Source organism: Salvelinus sp. IW2-2015, linkage group LG33 (genome assembly GCF_002910315.2).
Source record: "Salvelinus sp. IW2-2015 linkage group LG33, ASM291031v2, whole genome shotgun sequence".
In the NCBI taxonomy this organism is placed as follows: domain Eukaryota; kingdom Metazoa; phylum Chordata; class Actinopteri; order Salmoniformes; family Salmonidae; genus Salvelinus; species Salvelinus sp. IW2-2015.
Window position 1 is genome coordinate 9,352,451 of NC_036872.1, and position 6,129 is coordinate 9,358,579.

A 6,129-nucleotide genomic window follows, 5' to 3' on the forward strand; every position below is an offset into this window, starting at 1 on the left:
TTTATTTCAACCCCACTTTCTATGGACACAAGCGAAGCAGTACATTTTAGATAAAACATTTAGTAATTTAGCAGGCGCTCTTACCCAGAGCGACTTACAATCAGTGCATTCAACTAAGGTAGACCACACATGTGTATAACAATAATTGAAAGAAAAATCTAAATAGCCACTATATGCAAAATCAGGGGCTCGGATGGTCTTTACTGAGCGGCGGCTGCAATAGAGAGGCAGGCGAGTTGCCATCCCGATGAGCCTTTGTCGATGAGGAAATAGACCGCCATTGCCCTCTGTCCTATTGTTGAAGTTATTATGTGACTTGTTAAGCACATTTCCACTCCTGAACTTATTTAGCCTTGCCATAACAAAGGGGTTGAATACTTATTGCCTCAAGACATTTCAGGTTTTCATTTTTCATTAATTTGTAAACATTTAGAAAAACATAATTCCACTTTGACATTATGGGGTATTGTGGTAACGCCAGGGACAAAAAAAATCTAAATTTGATCCATTTTAAATTCAGGCTGTAACACCACAGAATGTGGAAAAAGTCAAGGGGTGTGAATACCTTCTGAAGACACTGTAGATACCCCAACCAGATGCCATGGATTACAGGCAAGGCGTCAATACAGGACTAAGATGTAATCCTACTACGCCAGCTCTAACGTTCTACAGATGTGGCAGTACTTGCAAACTATCATGGATTACAAAGGGAAACCCAGCCGCGAGCTGCCCAGTGACACAAGCCTACCAGATGAGCTAAATACCTTCTATGCTAGCTTCGAGGCAAGCAACACTGAACCATGCATGAGAGCACCAGCTGTTCCGGACGAATGTGTGATCTCGCTCTCCATAGCCGATGTGAGTAAGACCTTTAAACAGGTTAACATTCGCAAGGCCGCGGGGCCAGACAGAATACCAGGACATGTACTTAGATCATGCACTGACCAGCTGGCAAGTGTCTTCACTGATATTTTCAACCTATCCCTGACCCGGTCTGAAAACCCAACTTCTTCAAGCCGACCACCATAGTCCCTGTGCCCAATAACGCCAAGGTTACCTGCCTAAATCACTTGCCCCGTAGCATTCACATTTATAGCCATGAAATGCTTTGAAAGGTTGGTCAAATCAAACTTTTTTTGCCACATACGCTGAATACAACAAGTGTAGACTTTAACGTGAAATGCTTACTTACAAGCCCTTAACCAACAGTGCAGTTCAAAAATAAGAAAATATTTACTAAGTAGGCTAAAATAAAAAGTAATAAAAAAAAAAAGATCAACACCATCATCCCAGACACCTTGGACCCATTCCAATTTGCATACCGCCCCAACAGATCCACAGATGACGCAGTCTCTATTACACTCCACACTGGCCTCACCCAACTGGACAAAAGGAATACCTTTGTAAGAATGCTGTTTATTGACTACAGCTCAGCATTCAACACCATAGTCCCTTCCAAGCTCAGGACCCTGGTACTGAACATCTCCCACTGCAACTGGATCCTGGACTTCCTGACGGGACACCCCCTGGCGGTGAGGGTAGGCAACAACACATCCTCCATGCTTACCATTAACATGAAGCCCCTCAGGGGTGTGTGCTTAGTCCTCTCCTGTTCTCCCTGTTCACCCACGACTGTGTGGCCATGCACGACTCCAACATCATCAAGTTTGCTGACCGCAAGACGGTGGTAGGTCTGATCACCGTCGACAATGAGGCAGTCTTTAGGGAGGAGGTCAGAGACCTGGCAGTGTGGTGCCAGGACAACAACGTCTCCCTCAACGTCAGCAAGATAAAAGAGCTGATTGTGGACTACAGGAAATGGAGGGTCGAACAGGTCGAGAGCTTCAAGTTCCTCAGTGTCAACATCACTAAAGAACTATCGTGGTCCACACACATTAACACAGTCGTGAAGAAGGCACGGCAACGCCTCTTCCCTCTCAGGAGGCTGAAAAGATTTGTCAAGGGCCCTCAGATCCTCAAAAGGTTCTAAAGCTGGCCCATTGAGAGCATCTTGACTAGCTGCATCACCTATTGTTACGTCAAATGCAAGGAACTGGATTGTGTTTACAGCATGAGTGGTCTCAAGTACAGTACCAGTCAAAAGTTTGGACACACCTAGTAATTCAAGGGTTTTTCTTTATTTTTTACTATTTCTACATTGTAGAATAATAGTGAAGACATCAAAACTATGAAATAACACATGGAATCATGTAGTAACCAAAAAAGTGTGGGAACTACACATGCTGAAATCATCTGTTCACCTTCTCTGCGTCTCAAATTTGGACTCATTAGACTAAAGAACAGATTTCCACCGGTCTAATGTCCATTGTTCGTGTTTCTTGGCTCAAGCAAGTCTCTTCTTATTATTGGTGTCCTTTAATAGTGGTTTCTTTGCAGCAATTCGACCACGAAGGCCTGATTCACGCAGTCTCTTCTGAAGAGTTGATGTTGAGATGTGTCCTGTTACTTGAACTCTGTGAAGCATTTATTTGGGCTGCAATTTCTGAGGCTGGTAACTTTAATGAACTTATCCTCTGCAGCAGAGGTAACTCTGGGTCTTCCTTTCCTGTGACAGTCCTCATGAGAGCCAGTTTCATCATTGCACGTTATGGTTTTTGCGACCGCACTTGGAGAAACTTTCAAAGTTCCTGAAATGTTCCAGATTAACTGACCTTCATGTCTGAAAGTAATGATGGACTGTTGTTTCTCTTTGCTTATTTGAGCTGTTCTTGCCATAATATGGACTTGGTCTTTACCAAATAGGGCAATCTTCTGTGTACCATTGACTCAAACACATTAATTGACTCAAACACATTAAGAGGGAAAGAAATTCCACAAATTAACTTTTAACAACTTTTGTTAATTGAAATGCATTCCAGGTGACTACCTCATGAAGCTGGTTGAGAGAATGCCAAGAGTGTGCAAAGATGTCATCAAGGAAAAGGGTGGCTACTTTGAAGAATTCTCAAATATAAAATATTTTTTGGATTTGTTTGGTCCATATGTTTTATTTCATAGTTTTGATGTCTTCACTATTATTCTACAATGTAGAAAATAGTCAAAATAAAGAAAAACCTTTGAATGAGTAGGTGTCTCCAAACTTATGACTGGTACTGTAGATGCGCTTGTTTTGAGATCAAAGTGAGAGCTTCATGTAGCCAAGTGTGCACATTTTGTTCATATCCTTTGCTAGTTAGTGAGTTATTAGCCCAGTTCTATATCATTTTAGTCAGAAATAGGGGAGTGATCATTTTTTCTCCTAGAGGGGCAGTGTTGTATTTTGAGACATGCTTGAATAAACTAAGTAGCCAATAGGCAGAGGGTAGCATAATTTGTCTGATTCTCTGTAATAATGGTATGGAAATAATACTACATTTTATTTTGTAAAGTGGTTTCTTGCATCAAAAAACACAACAACATTTACAATGAACTCCTTGTATGAAGGACAGGTGGATAAACAGGTTAATGTCAAGCCCTGCATATTTTTTTCAAATGTCTCATGGAATGTAGGCCTACATTGAACACCACACATTGGCTGCTACTGTAGGCTGAATGAGAAAATATATTTCCGCGTTAAAATGTTATGGTATGCATTTTCTCCATTGTTTTTGATGGTAGGCCACTCTGGTATGCCTACATTATGATCAAGTAGCCTACTTGACCACTGTTAAAACTGTAACATAAAGCGGGTACAGCCTCAGTGTTCACAGTAAACGCATGCTGGAAGTTGCACAGAATTTTCACAATGTTAAAGTTTGCGCTCAGCAGACTTGAAATTTGCTCAGTGCCGAAAAAAATGAGAGGGAACATTGGTGGTAAGTACGGCATCACTGGGGTACATCACTGGGGCCGAGATCCCTTCCATCCAGGACCTCTATACCAGGCGTTGTCAGAGAAAGGCCCAAAATATTGTCAGACTCCAGCCACCCAAGCCATAGACGGTTCTCTCTGCTACCGCACAGCAAGCGGTATTAGTGCACCAAGTCTAGAACCAACAGAACCCTGAACAGCTTCTACCCACAAGCCATAAGACTGCTAAACAAGACTGCTGAATAGCTAATAAAATGGCTACCCGGACTACCTGCATTGATCCTGTTATGCACAAACACTGGACACTCACACATACTTACACTGACACCACAACACACACACACACACACACACACTATATACGCCCACACACATAACATGTGCACACATGCATACTGACACCACACACACACACACATTTTCACACTCAACATATACTCTACTGTCTATTATCTATCCTGTTGACTAGTTCACTTTACCCATACCTATAAGTACATAGCTATCTCAATTACCTCATACCCCTGCACATCAACTCAGTACTGGTACTCCCTGTATATAGCCATGCTATTTTTACCCAAGATTTTTGTTATTCACTGTGTATTTATGTCTTGTGTCATATCAATTTTTATATCATTTTTTTTATATTTATCTTAACTCTGCATTGTTGGAAAAGGAGATGTAAGTAAACATTTCACTTTTAGTCTACACCGGTTGTTTTACGAAGCATGTGACTTTTCTCTTTGAGTGAATTGTGCAATACATTTTCTACTCTGAAAACTAGGATTTTCACACACAGTACCTCCATCAGCTGGCAAGACAGATGAACAACTGGCAGACATCTTCTTTGCGCCTGAATTTCAAAGACCAACCACAGAGGATAGGCCTACCACATAAAAAAAGTGATTTTTCTTCCATGTATATTTAATCTCTCGTGGACAGACTACCAGTACAACATTAGACAACATTATAATGATTCCATAACTTTTTATGGTAAGTTACTCGTAGCAAAATTCTTGAAATGACAGAGGTTGGGAATCTCCATAGAGATAGAGGACTCATCTTTGTATCTGTGCCATTATAGCGTCTGTGACAGCATGGGCAGCACCATTGAGGCTATCTCCATTTTGATGTAGCACATTTTCTTCTTCACAATTGGCTGATCCCTCCTGATTACCCGGTTGGACATGACTCCAACAGGGTCACCAGGAGGCATTAGACAATGAAGTTGGAAGTCCCACCCAGTTGACTACATTATAATGGTGGAAGCCCTCAATGGTGCTGTCCATGCTAAATGGCCTTTTGGCCACTAGAGGACTCTATCATTCTCTATGGGAATCTCATTATTTGTGATACAGGCTAAAGTAGTACAGTGCCTTAATCATGAAGGTACTGACTATAAGTGTTTGTTCCTGTAGGCTACTGTTAAAAAAAATACAGCTCACTCCACACAAGTTCACTCCACACTCACACAAATGATTTGCCTGGTGTAATTTAAGGTACGTCAGGCAGGTTTGGGGTCAATTCAGCTTTCAATTCAGAAACAGAACTGAATTGAAATTCACTCCATGAATTCAAAATGACTAATAGTTTTCAACAAGGATTTTTCAGTTGGGTGAGGTAGGGCTGTAGCAGAGATCTCAGGCTCTGAACGCACACAGCCTTCTGCTCCATGATCTCCTCCAGTTTCTGAACGTAACTCCCTAATGTCCTGAAGAATAGAGAGGGACCGGTGAGACAGACAGGGAAGGAAGTTGGATCAACAAATGGTAGACAGTCATGGAGAGCACTACTCTCAAACCAAGTGTCCTATTCAGCAACAAAAATAGTAATTGCAATGAATCTAATGAATCCAATCCATGATTTAAGAGCTAGTATATTTAATACTTGTATATACAAGGTGCTGAGTTCTCACCATGTCAGGCTGTTGGCACAGCAATGTCCCCTCTCTACGACACAGAGACTCTATCTGCTTCAACTGCTCCCAATGGGTCTGGACAACACACCACCTGACGAACACAAAATGGAGAAATGGAGAAAGAGAGAGAGAGAGAGAGAGAGAGAGAGAGAGAGAGAGAGAGAGAGAGAGAGAGAGAGAGAGAGAGAGAAGAGAGAGAGAAGAGAGAGAGAGAGAGAGAGAGAGAGGGAGAGAGAAGGAAAGAGGAAGAGATGGCAAGGGATAGAGCCAGGATGAGTAAGGAACCATAGACCTACACATTGTTCATGCTACATAACAGATAGACTTGAACTTACTGGGCATGCTCCAGGGCTTCCTGAGTAGAGAAGAAGATGATGGCTGGGGGTCCAACGTGCTTGAACAGA